The sequence below is a fragment of the Chiroxiphia lanceolata genome, chromosome 7 (genome assembly GCF_009829145.1).
Source record: "Chiroxiphia lanceolata isolate bChiLan1 chromosome 7, bChiLan1.pri, whole genome shotgun sequence".
NCBI classification, from domain to species: Eukaryota; Metazoa; Chordata; class Aves; order Passeriformes; family Pipridae; genus Chiroxiphia; species Chiroxiphia lanceolata.
In genome coordinates, this window is record NC_045643.1 from 37,672,299 (window position 1) to 37,693,315 (window position 21,017).

Sequence of the window (21,017 nt, forward strand, 5' to 3'; positions counted from 1 at the left end):
ATTCCGGGAGGTCACCCAGAATCCCCCTGTGATCGTGTTCTGGGCGAGCAGAGTAAGAACTCTGTCATCTCCACGTGGGAATCGCGGCGGGAAGTGTATTTTTGGCTGCGCTGGATGTTTGGGTGAACGGCGAAGTTGTAGCGTTTTCTTTCACGTCTAAGAATTTAAAAAGGTCAAAATCATCCTTTTTTTTTTTTCCTTTCTGAATTTGCTGCTGCGTCCCCTGAAAGGCGAGGGGCGTGTGAGTGGTCACTTGGTGGTTGTTTTTAATTAGCCTGGATTCAAAGAGGGCCGGGGTGAAATGTGAGTAAATCTCATTACTCCGGCAGCGGTTGCTTGACTACAAAGAAAGTTTATATTTAGTAAACTCACTTCCCTGACCTGCTTTGTGGGGATGATGATGATTTTCTCGGCGTGGCTCTGGGTTTGCTGTTCCCCTGCTCCCTTTCCATGAATGGAGGATCCTTCCCGGCTCTTCTCCTTCGTTTCTGGGCTGCTCACACCAAGGCTCTTCCTGTTGGTGGTTAATTTAATCCATGGAATTCCTTCCCAAAATCTTTACAAATAATGAATTGTCTAAATCACAGACTCGTTGTGGAATCCCAGGATGGTTTGAGTTGGAAGGGACATTAAGGATTATCCAGTTCCACCCCCTGCCATGGGCAGGGACACCTTCCATTAGCCCAGGTTGCTCCAGCCTGGCCTTGGACACTTCCAGGGATCCAGGGGCAGCCACAGCTTCTTTCAAATTCCATCTTATTCCCTCCCCACCCTCTCAGCCAGGAATTCCTTCCCAATATCCCATCTATCCCTGCCCTGTGGCAGTGGGAAGCCATTCCCTGTGTCCTGTCCCTCCATCCCTTGTCCCCAGTCCCTCTCCACTCTCCTGGAGCCCCTTTAGGCCCTGGAAGGGGCTCTCAGCTCTCCCTGGAGAAGAGAACATATATATATAATTTAGACTTTAATATTTATATAGGGGCAAGTGTCTGGTATACCAGTGCCCCACACCAGTGTCTCCAAAAACTGCCGTTCCTCAGCACACCATTCAATCAGTAAAATCAGTGAGGATTTCATGGTTTAATTTCAAATACCATCTTTTTTTCCGGTGTTAATTAGGAAACTCGGCTGTATTGATGTCAATAAATGGCAAATACCAGCTAAAAGCAGGATGAAATTCCTTCTCAGGACAGTCTTGGAGAAGCCTCGTCTGTCAGGAGATCTCATTAGTTCTTGCTCGCTCATCTCTGACAAAAACAGCACAGACCTGCTTTATTTATTTCTCACTTAAAACTATTAATTTAAAAGAAATATCGAGGCTGCCTTTTCTGCCTTATTGTGGAACAAAACAAAAAAAAAGGGAAAAATCGTGTTTGGTTTTTTTTTTTTCCCCCTCATGATTCTTTCCCAGTGGTGGCCTTTGCAGCTGAGCTGAATCATCCTCTGAAATCAGGGAATTCAGCCTTGGCTGGGGGCGGCTGGTGCAGGGATCGTTCCTGGTTTTCCACACCTCAGGTGTGAGCACCGGCACGTGTGAAAGGGAAACCTGGAAAACAAAGACCTCAGCGGTGTTTGTCAAACCTCCTGGTCCTTTACGTTTGCCACCAAAGAAGAAAAACGAGGAGCTCCCTTCCGAAATTTCTGCTGTTTTCCCTGTGCGTTTTTATCTTGCTGTGAGAGGATCTCGGTGTGACTGAAAGGATTTTTTTCCTCAAAAACAAGGAAAAACACCTCCCAGAGGCAACAACTGACGGAGCTGGTTTAAAGACTTAGCACCCACCAGCACGAAAAACAACGTCTAAAACCAATTTATTGTCTTTCCTCGGTGGTTTTTGAGGGTTCACTTTGAATAATCATTGTCGTGTGTTCAGATCTTCAGAGTTACAGAGAATATATGGAAAGTTTTGTGTCTCAGAAGGTGCTGAGTTGTATCTAAAGAAATGTTTTGTCCCCAGTCCAGGAAGGAATTTGAAAAATAAGAAAAGGAATCCAAACAGATTCTTCCATTTGAGCGGAGACATATGTTTGGTGGGCTGGCACCAGACTGGGATGCAGAATCCTGTAGAACCAACTCCTCGGGCTCTGGGATATTTAGAGGATCAACATCCAGAATAAGGGGCTGGAGAATATAAAGGCGGGGGGGGGGGGGGGAAAGGAAGGAAAAGGAAGAATTGAGCACCTGAGGAGCAGCCCAAGGGATTGTGGACAGGGTGGGGTGAGGTCAAAGGTTGGGCTCGGTGATCTCAGTGGGCTTTTCCAACCTCACTGAGTCTGTGGTTCCGTGAATTCCAACCACTCTGGGCAGTACGTTGGATTCACTGGGAGCACACGGGGAATGGGGAATTCAGGAGCTGGAGATGGCTGCAGGGATATGATCCTATTGGTGTCGTGGAGACTCCTCTGGCTGGAGGGTTGGAATGGAAGGACAGGCAGGGAGATGAGGATGGAGCATCATCCTGTGTGTCCATGAGCAGCTGGGGCGCACGGAGCTGCTCCTGGGGATGGACCAGGAGCTGAGCAGGAGCTCAATCCAGGAAACTCCTGGAATGTGCTGGCCATGATTTCCTTCCCCAAGGAGAGGGGCTGTGCTGGAGCTGGGCCTCACCAGCACGGAGGGGCTGGGGGGGTGGGAAGGGGCTCAAGGGCTGCAGTGACTGTGGAATGGTGTTCAGGATCCATAGGGATCCATTGGATGGGGCTTGGAGCCAGGCTGGGAGAGCTGGGGGGGTTCACCTGGAGGAGAGAAGGTTCCAGGGAGACCTGAGAGCCCCTTCCAGGGCCTAAAGGGGCTCCAGGAGAGCTGGAGAGGGACTGGGGACAAGGGATGGAGGGACAGGGAGTGGATTTCCACAGCTATCCCAAGATGGGATATTGGGAAGGAATTCCTGGCTGGGAGGGTGGGGAGGCCCTGGCACAAGTTGCCCAGAGAAGCTGTGGCTGCCCCTGGATCCCTGGAAGTGTCCAAGGCCAGGTTGGAGCAACCTGGGCCGGTGGAAGGTGTCCCTGCCCATGGCAGGGGCTGGAATGGGATGATCTTTAAGTTCCCCTCCAACCCAAACCATTCTGGGATTCCATGTAATTGTGTCTTTTTTTACATCCGTGTTAAATGATGTTCAGGAATCTCTGAATAAGATGATGTGTTTTTAAACAACAGACATTTTAATTTCCTTGGCAAATTCCCATGAACTGAAGATGAGATCACAGTGACTCCTCCTGGTTGTTGGGGTGATGGTCAGGAAATCATATGAAGCACAACTAACGTAACACTGGGGGGCCATTCATCAAAATGAACAGGTCCCCTAAAATTCAGAAGATCCCCTTGGAACATGTGGTTTAACACAGAAGAAACTTCTTCCCAAAGCCCTTTGAGAAGGCTTAGAGGTTTTGAGAACAAAATTAATGATACCCTTACAATTATTGCAGTTGTCGTGTGTGAGAGAGCAGTGATTAAACCCCATCACAAATAACATCTGCAGTGGGAGCAGAGTTGAAATATCTGCATTTTGGTCGTGCAGTTCACAGAGGGAAAGAAAATATCATCTCCTAACACAAAAGGCGACGTGAGAGTGATTTACTTGCCAGGCAAAAAAAAAAAAGAAAAAAGAAAAGAAGGAAAATGAAGATGTTTTCAGTGGCACTTAAAAAATCTGGGGAGAATTGGGTCTGATTCGACTTGTTAGGAAAATCCAGTGTTAGGTTTGAAGGGCAGCTGATAGAAAACCTCAGCACTGAATTACGTGTGCAAAGGTGCTTTTAAGGGAAACTGGTCACAGATTTGAACCACCTTGGAGACTCTGGACGTGCTGAGGAAGAGCTGTTTGAAAAGGTGTCATGAAATGTTTCGTTCCTTCCCCTGTGACTGCTCCGTGGGGTGTTTTCCCTTTCAAATGACGGTTTTTTGACTCCAGTTCTCACTGAATCTTCTGTGCTGAACTTATTAAAGAAACCAGGTGTTGGCTCCCACTCTGGCTTCTTCTTCTTCCCATATTCATTGAGAGACCAGAGAGACCAAAGGAGGGGCAACCAAAGCCAAGCAGGGCCATCAGAAAGTGGGGCTGGTTGGCCCTGATGTTTTTAATGATCTTTTCCAACCTTAGTAATTCTCTGATTCCAAGGAATTGCAGGTCATGGCTGCCCAGACCTGTGGATTTCAAGGCAATTCTTGGGGTTGGTGTTCCCACAGGATTCTCTGGGTTGGGAAAGCCCTCCAGGATCAGGGAGGGACTGATGGCCACCTTGGCACCAGCCCAGAGCGCCGAGTGCCACGTCCAGTCGTGTCCTGGACCTTAATTCACCAACTTCTGTCTCAGATGGGGTTTGTTTAGTGATTTCCAGCGCCAGCAGAACTTGTTCACCTCCTGTTTCACAGAGACTCCTGTGAATTCCAACTGTTCCATGATGAGCCTTCCATTATTACAAACTCTTTATTCCCTTCCTCTCCTGCCCCTCGACCCCGCCTTGAACCTCACCTGAAAATTCCTCATCGCTCCCAGTTCCTGCACAGCAGTTTTTTGATGCTTTAATTGGGTTGGTTTGTATCTGGAATTCTTTCCCCTGCTAATCCATCAACTCTCAGCTTGGCAAACCCCAGGGTACAGTGGACATCCAATTTCTCTTTGGATTTTCATTAGGGAAAGAGAGGGAACATAATCCTGGCATACCCTGGGTAATTTTATTTCAGAGACTGATTGGACAGTTATTTATCCTACAAGTATTTTAAATTTTTGGAAGCACTAGGCAGAGCAGAGAGCATCCATTTAGCAGCTCCAGAACTTACTGCTTTGAGGAAGAAGTTGGTCAGAGAGGTGTTTATTCTCCTGCAACAGGAGTTGGGGGGCATGGATTGACTTCAGAAGAGACAAACGTGGACAATTCAGATAAAACTTTATCCTAAACTGAGTTGAAGTCACTTTTTGCATTGATATGGGCAAACTGCTAAAAACTTGGGGGTTCTGCTGTTACAGGTATTTAACTTCTATGGCTTTAAATAGTAAATTGAAAAGCAACAAATTGTCCCCAGAGCTTGTGATCCCATCACCTTCCCACTCGCGTCCTGACTGTTGGCAATGGGGTGTCCCAGGCCTGCAGACAAATAAATGAGTACTTGTGAAATGATATTTTAAATATATATATATATTCAGGCTGAATAATTTTATTTTTTATTGTATTTTTTGCTTTATGAAAGCACCATAACTTGCTCTTATGGTGACATCCTAAAGCTTCACTTGGCTTTTCCAAACTTAAGGAGGTGCTTTAACTTTCCATCTATCTATTAGTGCTTGTGACACACTTCAACCCTAATTTGTAATTTTATTTAATCTAAATTTGAACTGGTGGGGTGAGTAATGCTGTGGTTATTTGGGTATAATAACAGTGAAATCCCCAAGTTTTGTATATTTATTAAATATACTAGTGCAGAGTAATTATTGAGGGCCTCCAAGAGTTAAATACCTGTGTTATGGCTCTGGTCCTTGTCTGTTTATTTTAGCAGCAGCTCTTAAATTCACGTGTTGCTTGAAATGCACAATTTTACTTTCTGCCTGTTTAATAAGTAAATAAATAAAATAAGTAAATAAATATTTTAAACCCCAGTTGGTCACATTAAACCCGGTTTAAATCCTGCTTTTGGTGTTGCCCTGCAGATCCTTGCTGACGATGGTGGTCGCTGGAGGCATCAATATTGAAGATTATCTCATTTACAGACAAGATCTTTGAAGTCTGGTCCCTTCAGGCAGCAAAGGTAAGGGAAATAATCGAGATTATGCCTTTTTCCAGAAGGAATACGTTAGGTTTTGGCCTCAAAAATAACCAGGCTTGAACAGCAGCTGAAGGTTGGGAGCCAATGTTTAACCTCTTTTTTAATAAGTTTATTTATTCTGCTAATGTGAAAAATAAGCTGCATGGAGGGAGCTCGGTTTCTTTTCCTCCTTTTAGTTACAAGAATATGAGTCATTAACTTCTTTCTTTTTTTTTTTTTTTTTTGCCTGCATTTAATGGCTTTTCCTTATTCTTCCTTTCTCACAAGTTTTTTGCCCTGCAGATGAGTTGGAATTATCTGTGTTTGTGTGATACAAACCCAGCATTACCTTGTGTGTTAAAACCTGGAGAGTGGCTGAGGAAAAAAGCCCAAAAATTAGGTGGAAAAGAAATAAAATAGGGGTCAATCTCCCGAAAATTCCCGTAGAATTGGAGAAAACTGGCTTTTAAATTGAAAATTAAGGCATGGACCTGATGTATCTTGTGCTGTTTGTTTTCCCTGCTCGTGGTGTTTGTGGACTTCTGATCCAAATAAACGTGGGAGGTTCAGGGGAGCTTTGTTTAAGTATCATTTTTTTCTCTTTTGGGAACTTTTTCGCCTGCAACACAACACGGTGAAAACTGATTTAAGGACCAGGTTTGGTCCGTGTTTGGGAACTCATCTGCTGCTTTTGGTCTCATCTGGATCTGCAGGGAAGGGGCTTGTTCTGCTGAGCTTTATCATGTATATCTTTATAATATATATATATTATATAGAATATTATATAGAATCTTTATTTTGCTTGTTCTACAGATCTGACTAATATATATATATTTATAATACGTATATTATATATATTATATAGAATCTTTATTTAGCTTGTTCTACAGATGTGACAAATATATATGTATCTTTATAATACATATATAATACATATATTGTATAGAATCTTTATTTTGCTAGTTCTGCAGATCTAATATATATCTTTATAATACATATAGAATGCATATATTATATAGAATCTTTATTTTGCTTGTTCTGCAGATCTTACTGATATATAACTTTATAATACATTTATAATATATATAGAATCTTTATTTTGCTTGTTCTGCAGATCTAATCTATATATAATACATATATAATACATATATTATATAGAATCTTTATTTTGCTTGTTCTGCAGGTCTTTCTTATATATATATCTCTCGATAATACATATATAATACACATATATAAAACATATATATATATAATCTTTATTTTGCTTCTCCTGTAAATCTTACTGATATATATATCTTTATGATACATATATAATACATATATATGATACAGAATATTTTGCTTGTCCTGCAGATCTTACTAATATATATATCTTTATAATACATCTATTATATAGAATCTTTATTTTGCTCCTTCTTTGCAGATCTTTCTATTATATATCTTTATAACACATATATAACATACATATTCTTTATTTTTCAAGCAGTATGACTAGAGGATTCTTGGGAGAGCTTTGTTAGCCCAGACAAATTAAGTGTCTCATTTATGTAGTGTTTATAAATTAGAGGAAAAAAAAAATTAGGGCAGTTCTCTTGTCATTTCATTTTCTCTTTGTTTGGGGGAGTTTTTTTCACCTCCAGAAGGGAGATTTTTACATTTAAAAGACAAACCCTGCAGAGCTGAGAGAGGTTATTTCTCCTTCTGCCATATTGAGGGGTTTGGGTTTGTTTTGTTGTTACAGCTCCCTTCAAGGACAGACCTTTCCATATGTTTTTATTTGTTCTAAAATGGGAATCTGCAACATTTGGTGACGGAAAACCAAATGCTTTTGGGGAATAATCATCAAAAAAACCCATTTTTTTACCCGTGGAAAAAAAAAAAATGGGGCAGGGAAAGTATTTCTCTCTATGAGGTTTGTGTTTTACTGGTTATTTCCTCAAAGTTTTAATATGTACATGTGGATAAACCTCAGGGCACTTCCGTGGAATCCAAGAAAACATTTAGTTCACATTCTGGCCATCTCAGCTTGGGTTTTTTCCTCTTTTTTACCACCACTAAAACACTCCCAGCTCTGGGCAGTGTGGTGCTTCCAAACCTGGGTGACCTTGGTTCACCCACGTGGCATTTGTACCTCACCTTTAATTAGAGGATGACATCCTGTTTTCCTCCTTGCATTAAATAGATGGCATTTCATCTGTGACCTCCTGTCTTTGACTGTTCAGTTTGTGGTTCCAGATCTTCTGGGCTGCAAAATGTTCAGACCTTGCTCTGCAGATGGAATTAAGAATTTGCCTTTTTGCTTTGTTGGACCTTTTAGCAACGGGTTTTATGGAATCCTGGAATGGTTTGGGTTGGAAAGGACCTTAAGGATCATCTAATTCCATCTCAGGGACAGGGACGCCTTCCACTATTCCGGGTTGCTCCAAGCCCCGTCCAACCTGGCCTTGGACACTTCCAGGGATCCAGGGGCAGCCACAGCTTCTCTGGGCAACCTGGGCCAGGGCCTCCCCACCCTCCCAGGGAGGATTTTTTCCTCATATCCAATCTAAATCTACTCTCTGGCAGTGGGATTCCCTGTGTCCTGTCACTCCACACCCGTGTTTGCTCCATGACTTTCTGAAGTCCCTGTTGTTTTGGAGGAACACTTTCAGTTCTGGGAGCTTCCCTTTGCCAGCTCCTTGGCTGGGCTGCTGAGCTTTGTGTCCTTCCTACAGCAGAGGCAGAACTGGGGTACTCACCCCATGGAGATTCCTTCCAGCCAGGGAAAGAGAGCAGTCATCCTACAGGAATCAGAAGGATTGTTGGCTTAGGCATCTTTTTTTTGAAGTCCTGGTTTCATTCTTGATCCTTCTTCAGCCATCCTTCCTTAATTCCTTGCTCCTTCAGTGTCTTGTGTCATAGAATCATGGAATCAGGCGGGTTGGAAAGGACCTCTGAGCTACCTGTGCCACGGCCTCCCCACCCTCCCAGCCAGGAATTCCTTCCCAATATCCCATCTATCCCTGCCCTCTGGCAGTGAGAAGCCATTCCCTGTGTCCTGTCCCTCCATCCCTCATCCCCAGTCCCTCTCCAGCTCTCCTGGAGCCCCTTTAGGCCCTGGAAGGGGCTCTCAGCTCTCCCTGGAGCCTTCTCCACTCCAGGTGAAACCCCCCCAGCTCTCCCAACCTGGCTCCAGAGCAGAGGGATCCAGCCCTTGGAGCATCTCCATGGCCTCCTCTGGCCTCATTCCAGCATTTCCATATCCTTCTTGTGTTGGGGACAAATCCAGCATTACCAGAGAAAACTGGTTATTCCGACGCGTTGTCTCAGAAATTCCCACACCACGTAATTCCAGGATGTGGGATGTGTCTCTGCTCAAAGCTGGGCCTCTCACTATCCAAACTCCAGAATTTATAGGGCTGTTTAGTTCTCCTGAATCCATAATCCAGGCCTGGGCTCTGCACACTCTGTGCTCTACATGGTTTTCTCACAACTGTGTCATTCCCAACATTTTGGGTTTAGTTATTCCAAGGCAGACAAGGAGCAGGGCCTGTTCTATAATTTTTCCCCCATTTTTCCATCTCCAGGCCGGATCCACAGACTATTTTTCCTGAATTATCATTAAACCCAAGGAGCCTTTTGTAATGTTTTCCTGAGAACAGTCAGTTTTCTGTCTCTCTCTGTCTCCTTTTCATGTGAAAGGGTTGGGGTTGTGTGAAATCCCAAGGGAATTTCTCTAAAGCAGGACATAAATGAATTCTACCTTCAGAAATTTAATGAAAGGAAACCTACTTAATTCCAAAGTTTCTTCCACAGAAATTATTTAAAGGATTTGGGGGAGAAAAAAAAAAAGATATTCCTATAAAGATTCTCACATCTTCCCATAAGATATATCCTATAAGACATTCCTATTTTCCCTATAAGATATTCCTTGCTCTTCATTATCACTATTTTTAGGTGCATTTCTGAGCCTAATTTTGAGATTATGTATTAAATATCATAGATTTGATAGGTCTGAGCAGAAAACCTTGTGCCACTCTGCCAAGTTTTTGCACAGAGCAACAAGTTTGTTTTCCATGGGCCCCGTTTCTCTTCCAGCTGCTCCTTCTGAAACACGTAATTCCTGTCCTGACAAAGGAGTTAGAGAAGGAAACCTGGCCACAGGTACCCCTTCAATAAAAGGCACCAGAGGAAAACCAGTATCATATTTATATTAGGTATTATAATGTATATTTTAACCTCCCCCAGATGATCCAGCAGCATTTTTTGCTTATGCTCCCAATCCTTGCTTGGAAGTTTGATCCATTTCCCAGTGTGAACATTTCTGTTGGTTCAGGTACATATCTTTCCCCCCCCCCCCTTTAATTTTCTTTTTATCTCCAGCCCAATTTAAGCACTTGAGTGGCAGCCAGTGACATTTGCAGAGGACAGATTCTGCAGGGAAACGAGCAGGTGACAGGGGAATAATGGCACTCTGGAACAGTCTGACACGTGGGTGTTCCGACTGGAGGATCCTCTTTGTGCTCCAGGAAGTTCTCATGGAGCAGCTTTGGGTTTATATTGTATTCTCAGAGCACGGAATTAAATCTATACCCATCACACATGTGGTTCTTTACACCATTTCAAGCACCAGCCTAGCTCATCATTCCATTTCAAGTGTCAAAAAAAAAAAATCTCAGGGAACCGTCTCTGGCTGTTCTGTCAAAAATTATGTGCATATTAAATGCCTTTAATATTTATTACGTTGATTGTGATCCTTGGAAAACAATTATTGGGAGCTGGTGATGGGAGAGAAAAGCACTTTGTTCCTACAGAGGGACACTTAAAGCACGTTGCAAAGTCATTCTTGTTATAAAACTGCAAAACTCGTGTCTTCCACTGACAGAGCCCTGATTTGGGTGATGCTGCTTAAAAAAAAAAAAAAAAAAAAGCCACATTGCCACTTTTTAGATAATTTTGCCACCTACCATGGATGATGTGAAGGCTGTGGCACCCTGGTACTTTACCTGTAAAAAACAGCTGTTTTTTCAGTGTGTTCATTTAGAAAGGATTGAGATTTAAGACCAAGCCAGGCACGAGGGTGTAGAATTTGGGGGTTGCTCCCAGGTGTGTTCCCATAGCTCAGTTGGTTTGGTGTCTCTTAGTCCCTAAAATGCTCCTTTCCGACCCATTTTCGGTGGGAATTATTGTTAGGAAGCCGTACAGGCATAAGAAATTATTTTTCTGATTTTTCCTAAGTTGAAACACATTTCAAACCTTCAAAACCAGACTCCAGGGAGAGGAGGAGGCCCTGCTGGGACACAGATGTTTGGGATGCCCCTGGATCGTCACGGCCTAAACACCTGGAATTACACCTTCTGTGGGAATAGTTTTGATTTGGGGCTGAAATTCTTTTGCAAAGAGGGAAGTGCAGCTGATGAGGGAGAAAATGCTTCCAGACCAGGGGCACTTGTTTGTAAAAGCGTGTCTTGGAGTGAAGGTGGACATGGATTGGGTGGTTGTGTCTGACATCTCGAGAGCTGCTCCACAGATTTTGGATTTCCTGCCCATGGCAGAGCCTTTTTTTTTCCCAGGCATCTCAGGGAGAGGAAGGGAAGGCTCCAGGGTGATCTTATTGTGGCCTTGCAGGGCCTAAAGGGGCTCCAGGAGAGCTGGAGAGGGACTGGGGACAAGGGATGGAGGGACAGGACACAGGGAATGGCTTCCCACTGCCAGAGGGCAGGGAGAGATGGGATATTGGGAAGGAATTCCTGGCTGTGAGGGTGGGAGTGGACTGGAATGGGTTTCCCAGAGAAGCTGTGGCTGCCCCTGGATCCCTGGAAGTGTCCCAGGCCAGGTTGGAGCAAGCTGGGCTGGTGGAAGGTGTCCCTGCCCATGGCAGGGGGTGGGACAGGATGAGCTTTAAGGTCCTTTCCAGCCCAAACCATTCTGGGATTCCACGAAGATCCCCCTGAGTGTTTTGTGTCTCCTTGCATCACTCATCCCTTTCCACAGCCCCTGGATCAGAGCTCTCCTCCTCAGTAGCTCCCTGCTCTTGTTCCAAAGCCTGGCAGTGACTGAGATCTCCCCATTTCACCCAGAAAACAATTTCCATATTTAATTACCTCTAATAGTAACAAACTGCATTTTATATAAAGTTAATACTCCTCTACCTTTCATCTTGGAGCTCTTTTCCAACTTCAACCATTCCATGATCTGGAAGGACTTGAATATTTTCCTTTTGTTTATCCATATTAAATTCTCCACAGCTGTATTTTTGCTTGTTATTATAGTGCAATACTCTTTCTTCCCCTCCCATTGCTGCACAGGTGCTTTGGCATTTTCTTGCACTACCTGCAAAAATGAAAAATGATGCCAATTGGGAAAAGTTTGTGGAAGGCATTTGTGTGGAAATAACCTCCCAGAGAGGTCCTGTCCAGCATAAAATTGATGTATAATGTGCTAAGTTTGTGGCTGTACCAGGGATGGGCCTTAGTGCTTCGTCCCCTAAATTACTGAGAGAAGCAGTGCTGGGTGTTAAATAGAGATTTTTTGGAGGCTGAAACATTTATTCAAGCTTGTGCTGTCCCAAATAAATGGTCAAACACAGAATTCTGAGGGAGGGAAAAGTGGGATTGGTGTGTGCACTCCAGGCAGGATCCCTCCGTGTCCTTTCCCATTCTGGATCAAATCTGGAGGAACAGCTCAAGCCACGAGGGATTTTAGGGTTCAGGTCAGGGGGATTACATTTGGGACTAGAAGGAAAGAAGGGTCTGACTTTCTCCTCCACCATCAATCCCTAAGTCCGGAAGTAAGGATATAAGAAGCTGAGTTTAGCCCCTCAGCTTGGGAAGGGAACTGGCTGGAAGTGGGATGAAGGGAAGGAGGCAAGGAAAGGTTGCAAGGACTGCTCTGTACTCTTACTCCTCTCTTCCTTATGTGTTGGAATAACTCCTTAAATTTTAGCTTGGATTCAAATTCATGTAGTATTTACTATAATGGGATGTATCCACCAAAAAAGGGGGAGAAAAAAGCCCAAACTACATCCTGCAAAAAAACCTCCTGGACTTGACACAACAGCGAATTGTTTTGTTTGGGTGGAAATAGAACTTTGTGAAACATAAACTCGGGGTTGAGCCGTGTTTTAGCAACGAACTAAATGGGGTTTGGTGAGGATAAAAAGGTGGTTTTAAAGCAGGCAGGTTGAGGGTGCAGCCCTGTTCAGCTGCAGTTGCTGGATCCCGACGTCCCGGCTCCGTGGGAATCGATGGAAAAAGCTTTTCGGTTCCACTCCCAAAGCACGGAATCGCCGGAGTGATTGAAGTGTGTTCCATTCCTGCATTCCTGGACAGGCACCTCATTCCAAACACCTGACCTTTCTGCTGCTCCTGACACATTTAGGTAATTTTGCAGCTTGTTTTGCAATATGAGCTCCGGCCTGGAGATTCCATGTCACTGAAATTCCTTCGGATCTGCCCTTGAGCTGATCAAGGATTTTGTCCCGTCTAAAACCTGCTCATTGGAGACACAAGGAACACTGTGAGAGTTCTGAAACCATCCCTGTTGTTCATTCCCTTGATTCTTTTGCTCTGGTAAAAGGTAAAAAAATACAGATTTTGGAGTATTGAAGACGTTTCTAACGAGGTTTTTGTGGTGAGATCTCCTAGACAAAATAAACAGGTGTTATTTTGTAATAGATTTTTTCCCCTCACATCTGAAAATTAAGTTTCACAAATGGCTAAATTTAGGGTTTGGCCAACAAATGTAAGTGGTGGGACAACCTGTGACACATCTGGATTTGTCCAAACCCATGTTGAGCTTGTCCTTGTCCGCAGCAGCTCAAGGCCTGACAGTGGAACAAAACACAGAACTATTTCTGGGAGCTCCAAGAACACTGAGTGAAGGCTTTCAAGCCTAAGAAGCAAAACAACACAATAAACCCACAAACCTAATCTGTGCTTCTAAAGAAAATGGGCTAAAATAGCTCCAAACTCCGCTGCACCTTCAAGGCACTCTCTGAACATCAGAAGAACTTGGATTTTATCTCCTTTGCACTCCATGACATGGGCTGGGTGTGGTTTCAGATGCAAATGTTGCTGATCTGCAGCCCCCTCTGACATTCTCTCCCTCTGTAATAAGATATGAGAGGGCTCACTGGCTGCCTGATTAGGGGGATTTAATTTTGGAACAGCTTCCGATGGATTTCCCATACGGTACCTTGGGATGGATTTGGACAGGAGTACAGGATTTAAGGCCTCTGGACAGTCCTTTGCAGGAATCAAACTGTCTCCTCAGCTGTTGGTTCCCAAGTCCAGAAATGGCTTTGGAAGGTTTGGGAAGCAGAAGGAGATCTGTCCTGCATGTCCCTTAATTGGCTTTGCTAATTACTCTGAGTTGTGTTGGCGCTGATGGCTCACCAGGAGAAGGTTTGCATCCCATGGGAAGTCCTGTCTGGATGTTTCACTGCCAGAGTGGACACTGGCATGGTGAGGGCAGTGATTCCTAATGCTCCAGGTCCTAGATTATCACAGAATCGTGGAATGGTTTGGGTTGGAAGAGGCCCTAAACCTCATTCAGTCCTTCTGCTTGACCAGGTTGTTCCAACCCGGCCTTGGGCACTTCCAGGGATGGGGCAGCCACAGCTTGTTTGGGAATTCCATCCCAGCCCCTCCCCACCCTCACAGGGAAGATGCCAAAGCTTCTGCCAGCTGTGTATCCAGGAGGAGATCACCCCAAGGAATCACTTTGGGAAAATTGTACTCATTGGGCGTTGAAAAATAATGATTTTTTCAGTATTAAAAAACACTTCCAGAAAGGAGCTTGGGAGCTGAAAACTTCACCCCTTACAGGTAGTTCAGCAGCTGGGTATCCATGGGTGATCCCATGGGATGAGGAAGAGTCACCCCTGGGCTCAGGACTCGGAGCAGGACCTGCCCAGCCATGTAAGATTTGCATAATAAATGTGATGCTAAAGCCAGGTAATTAGTGATGACTAAGTGAGAAGTAATGAACTTAATGGACTTCCAGCTCCTTTTCCACAGTTTGAGGGATTGTTTCCTATGCAGGAGGAGATGGAGTGAGAAATGGGATATATTTTGCCTTAACATCATGTGCTGTCAGTTGTGGTTGCTTCATAATTCCACCCTCCTTTCCCATTTTGTATTCACAAAATTCACTATTTACCCTTACCATGTTTCTGTTGCCATACAACTAACATTCCAAAAAGCTCTCTTGGAATGCACCTGAACAGCAACATCCCTTTTTTTTTGGTTTAAAATAATATAAAAAAAATCTGATGCTGTTGCAAATCCCGCTCGGTTCAAGGGAACATGGCACATGGAGATGGTGTGTCCCGGGAAATCAGCACTGGTTTGAAATGTGTACAAGCTGCAAACAGGCTATGCCAGAACTGCTTGTGCCAGTGCCAACTAAAAAGAAGAAAAGAAAGAAAAAAAAAACAAACCACCCAAATTGTTGAGTTTCAGAGCTGATAATTGTGCTTGGGAGCCGGGGCTGGAAATCGGGAGTGACTTTCCCGTGGGCACAACAATTCCTGCCTGTAATGATACAAAAGACCTGAAATCCCCCATTCCTCAGTTACCAAAATACAACCTGATGCAACAGCTTTGCATTTGGCTGAACCTGAGGTGATTCCCTGAATGTCAAACAAGTTGATGCCGGGGGGGATCCAAATCCATGAAAATGTGACGTCAGGATGTGTGACCCTGACTTCAGAGCAGCACAACGTGTTAAATTATCTTGCTGTGGCTCCAAAATTATCTTGCTAGAGCTCCAAAAACCTTCAGGGATTTAAGGTTTTTTTTTTCTTAAAGTGTTACTCTTGAACAGTGGGAAATTTAAAAGGGATTCAAATAAGCTTTTATTCCTTTTTCTTGGTTTTGGGACATGGCTATGACAGTTCTTGGTCCTGTGAGGAATGAGAGGGTACAGTAATATTTCTGTGCAGGTGAATCCATATTTTCTCTGTTTAATGTTTGAAAAAACACTTGTTTTAAACTGATCTTTTTTTATCTGCTGCCTAAAATACTTTTAGGTGCTGAGATAGAACCTTTTTTTACCCTCCTGTGTTCACCATCACGTGCTGAGTTGGGCTGACCCACAGTAGTTCCAGCCCAATTATTTGGCTGTCTCCATTTGTTACGTTTTCCTGGGTGTTTTGGAATAAATTCTGCCTGGAGTAAATTTACACTGCTTTGTAGTGAGGCCCCAGGATGCAAAATGAGGAGATTCTAAATTTTGAGGAGATTCTAAATTTTGGTCCTTCAGCAGAGGGCATGTTGAAAGTTCAAAAAAGCAATAATTCAGGAGACTGAATGTGGTTTGTGTTGACTCTTTGGAACCCTCCTCAGGAATTACTAATCCTGCCATTCCACTTAGGAACAATTAACTACTATTTGCATGAACTTTTAGAGCATCACCACTTTTGCAGGAGTGTTCCTATCCTGTGTCATGGCTTGATCAGATATATATAGAGATATATAGAGATATAATGTATATATATATATTTATATTTATTTCATGTATTTTATATATATTTATATTTATTTTATATGTTTATATATTATAGAAGTATTCTTATATATTATATGTTATTTTATATATATTATATATATTATTATATATTTTATATATACCAGCACATTTGGAGGCACATTTTAGTAGGGTTTGTGTTGGCTTTTTTGGAAGAAGCACATCAAGCTTTCTTCCTGTATCTCATTTTGTTTCTAAAGTGAGTCATTTTCTCAAGCATCACATTTTGAGGAGTCACATGTCAGTTCAAGAACATAACCCTCAAAAAGGTTGTCCTGCTGGAGCTGAGGGAAAACCTGAACAGTGTGACTTGCAGCTGCCAAAGCAGAATGTCAAAAGTGTATATTGAATAATATCTATACTATGAGGCTGCTAAAAACTTGGGAGTGGGAAACTCAGCTGTTTAAAATCTTATCACTTTTGTAAGGAATTCCTTTCAGCCTTGAACTTTTTGAAGGTGGTGGGACCATTCAGCTCCTTTAAATTGAACATCTCCCTGCTTGGTTTGGATCAGCTTTTAGCAGTTGGAGCCCCAAAATATTGATTAGTAGCTCCCAGGGGATCCAGTTGTCCCAACAATTTCTATCTCACATAATTCAGTAGGAATTTGCAGGGTTTTCTCCTTCTGCTCTCTTTGGGAAGTGAATTCTGTCACCTGGAAGCTCCCATTAACTCCTTCCTGCCAGGCCTTTGAATTAGGGAAGTTTGTGAGTACAAAAGAGGAAACAAAAGCTTCAGGGGTCAGAAACTTTTATTGTGCCTAAATCCAGAAAGGGTAACAAAAAAAACAGGCTAAGAATGAAGGAACTGGGACATTTAAATTGTGGTTTCTGTGAAGAAGTAGAAAATTCAGTCATTAAATTAGACCAGTTGACATTTTGCAATTCCCTATTCTTAAAACCACACAAAATTCTAAGGCTGCAATGTTAATACGCTTAGATTTTAATTATGAAATAAATATAATTATGTCATTATTAAATTAAGATCACTTGCAGAGCAATTAAAAGTGTTTAACTTCTTGTATATTAGGAGTTTCTTTGACTTGAAAGGGTGGGGTTTTTTTGGTTACAGAGCAAATTTTATGTAAAATCATGTAACGAAAAAGCAAATTTAGGTTTTTTCCTGTCTGACTGTAGAGAAGATGTGGGATAAAAAAATCACATCCACGTTCCACTTGGTGGGAAGCGTTAAGGAGAGATCGTGTTCTCGTGGAGTTTTGGTTTCGTCCCCTTCCCCCAGAATCTCTTCTGGTTATCTCAGTAAACCAAATCCCCGGTACATTTATGGTGCCCTGTGAGAAGGTTTTCTCAAAATTAGAAGTTTTTAACAGTGTGATGGTTTTCCCTGGGATTTCCCTTTGCGGTTTGTCCGGCTCACACTTTACCGGGCAAGGGCAGCTTCGACTTCTAGTGTTGGAAAAGACCTCCAAGATCCTCAGGTCCAACCATCAACCCATGGCCACCACTGCACCCTGTCCCCAGGTGACACATCCACACGTTTTCTGAGCACCTCCAGGGATGGGGACTCCACCACTGCCCTAAACAGCCCATTCCAATGCTTGATAACCTTTTCCATAAAGGAATTTTCCCTCATATTAAACCTGACCCTCCCCTGGCACAACCTGAGGCCGTTCCCTCTCCTCCTGTCTCTTGTTCCCTGGCAGCAAAGCCCGACCCCCCCCGGCTCCCCCCTCCTGTCAGGGGGTTGCAGAACCAGAAGGTCCCCCCTGAGCCTCCTTTTCTCCAGGCTGAGCCCCCCCAGCTCCCTCAGCCCCTCCTGCTGCTCCAGACCCTTCCCTGGACCTGCTCCAGCCCCTCCTGGATTGCTGATCATTTCCTTGGAAATCTCTCTCATGAGAATCATGAGGGCTGAAATCTTCCCTCCAGGGAGGGGCTCCTCAGTGGCAGCCTGGAAAGAAGCAGGGAATAGATGTGGGCTTGGAGAACTTTCCTCATCCTGGCTTTCCAGGCCCAAACTACCAGCTCAGATTTTGTCTGTTTTTAGGTTTTTTAACTGAAAAAGTCTTGTATGACTAGAAATGCTCCCACACCTGGGCTGAGGGACTACACTGGGACAAGTTTGCCCCTCATGAGACCCCACAGGGAGATCCTGAAGAAATTAAGAGTCATGTCCAAGGGATGAGGAGCAGGAGAGTGAACTCAGGCGGTGTCAGGTGAGATGTGGGCGAGGAAGAGTCCCAGGACTGTGCTAAGTGCAGGTTCCCTCCTTGAGGAATTAGATCCAAGAGGAAAAGTGGTGGAGAGGAGAGGAAAAGATGGAGGAACAGGAATTGTTGGTGAGAGAGTCCAGGAGCCAGATTCCCAACATCACCCAGAGCGGGGGAAGAGGAGCCAGGCAAGAGGATATGTGCTTTACCCAAATGCCAGGGACAATCTGGAGGAATTGCATCTTGAAATTAGGATTTCAGGTTAAAAAAAGAATTATCTCTGCCCAATTCTGCAGCAAAATGACTTATTTTTATGATCAGCATGGCCAGAACAACACACGAGGTGGGGATCGATAACTGCCCGAGGGCACCGTGGAGTTCCCAAATCTGGGAATTCCTTAAGGCATCAGGAGGGCTTGGATTTGGTTATACATTAAGTAAATATTATCTGCAGCGTTTTTCTCATCTCTGGACTTTTCACAGACTTAGAAAACCTTGAAACAAAGTGAGTTTTGTTGACTTTTTAAGAGGATGGGCACTCTTTTCCCCAAAGACATTCGGTACATTTGTCATAAATAATATTTAATATTTGTGTTTGGCCTCAGTGCTGTTGCAGCAGGTGATACATATTCCTAAAAATCAGAGGAATGTTGGAGTATTTAGTCCCATGGTACTTGGAAACAGCTGAAAAACAGACTTTTATAAAAACATAAAACCTTTTTGTAAGAACGTAAAATCCGTGGAAGCTTCCTGAAAACTCCTTCAATCCTGGGCTAAATTTTTATAGAATTTTGATCTCTATCTATGAATAAATAAAGTGGATAATTTTGAAATGATCAAACAGATTCAAATAGTAGGGCATTTTATATAAATATAGACTCAGGAGTGATCCAATGTGAATTATATTAAACTCAGTGGGAAACCATCTATTAACCTTAGCAAGAATAGAATCAGAATTCCAGAAATTCTGATTCGGGTGTCCTATGCCAGGGGATTGTTAAAACCACCATCCTGATACTTCTATCAATGAATTGGACAATTAGTTGGATTAATTAGTAGCAGCATCACTTTGAAAGAACTACTTGGAGGGACTATTCCTCACTGGTGAAGGAGGTGGTGCATGGGATGTGCTGGGAACTGGGGTGAAATTCCTCCTCCGTGGAAATTTATTTTCAATTTGCTCAGCCTTTCCAGTTCCAGGCAGGATAATTTCTCTTCCACGATTCCAGACCAGTAGAAAATGGATGCAAAGAGTCTGTGCTGGGTCACTGAGAAGAGAGTTTAAAATAATCAAGATTTGCCAGTGATGGAGATTTTGTGCATTTTTAAATAAGAAGCACCACAGTTTGGAGAAGTTTATGTTATTTTCTTTGGGGAGGGTTGAAGTTTAAACAATGGCATAATGTCATGTCTCAAAGCAGACACTTTATTATGTGATGATAAAGTGTCACGAGGCAAAAATATAAACTGTTTGCGTGCTTGCTGCATTAAATGTCCTCTTTCCTAATGAGTTTGGGGCTTTGGGATAAGGGATTCAGCTGGAAGTCCAGGTATCCTTCTCTTCTGGTGCTGGTTTCTATTTATTCAAGTGTTTGCAGAGTTGTTTACGGGAATGGAAAAAGTTGTGATCCTGGGGTCAACACAACTATGTTTGTAAAAGGTAATCTGAAATATATTTATATAAAATAATCTGAAATATATTTATATGAAATAATCTGAGTCAGGATATAGAAATGAAGGTTTTCTGGTGAGTTGAGGTGTCTGAGCACAGTGTGGGAGCATCTGGAGGAGAGATGGACCCTGGGGTGGGGAGAAGATTCTTTCTGTCTCCTCTTTGGGTTATTTTACCAAAAGTCTTCACTTTTTGGGGGGATATTTATATTTTGTATGATGAGGCTTTGTGTTAACCAGAGAAATCTAGAAAGGGCTGTATTAACATTGTCCTCTCCTCATTCCACTTTTGGAATAGTGATGTATGTAGAGACAACACAGAGAAGCTCCCTGCTGGGGTATCCTGGATATCCTGGTCCAGTGGAACATTCCCTACCCATGGAACTGGGACTGGATGGGCTTTAAGACCTCTCCAAACCCAACCCATCCTGGGATTCTGTAATAAAGAAATTCCCTTATTTAGTACTTTGTAGTAGTAAATTCTTTTTACTAACCCGATCTTTTGTACCTCTGGCAACACTTGTGTGGGAAAAACAAGAGAAAACCCAAACTGGTGTCATACAGACCTGAAATTGTTTGTTCATCATGTCAGTTCTCAGCAGTTTCCCAGCTATCTGTGTATTAAATTTAAGGAGAAAAGTTGATTCCATTCCCATTGTGAGGCAGTACTGGGAAAACAGGTGGGCAAAGGAGCCCAGGGAAACACAGCAAGGGGTTAAAATTTCTAAATTATTCATTCATTCTTAATTCTAAACCCAGATAAATCAGGATGTGTGATTGTTGAAGAGACCTTCAGTTTGCAGGCTTTAAATCTTGAGTGTTAACTTCATCAGGATATGAAGAATACAGAGAATATGTTATTGTTTAATGTGCAAAAAGCAGGCAGGGCCTTCCCATAGCATTAAGTATTAGACTTATATACATATCACACAGATC

The 21,017-nt window shown here is 43.1% G+C and overlaps 1 protein-coding gene across 2 annotated transcripts in view; it reads left to right on the top strand.

Moving 5' to 3' along the window:
* The window catches only part of MBD5 (methyl-CpG binding domain protein 5), a 110,227-nt gene that overhangs the window by 38,943 nt on the left and 50,267 nt on the right, over positions 1-21,017 (top strand). For both annotated transcript variants that reach the window (XM_032693047.1, XM_032693046.1), the window contains exon 2: positions 5,640-5,737. The gene's annotated coding sequence lies outside the window, so the exon portion shown is untranslated. The remainder of the gene's footprint in view (positions 1-5,639; positions 5,738-21,017) is intronic.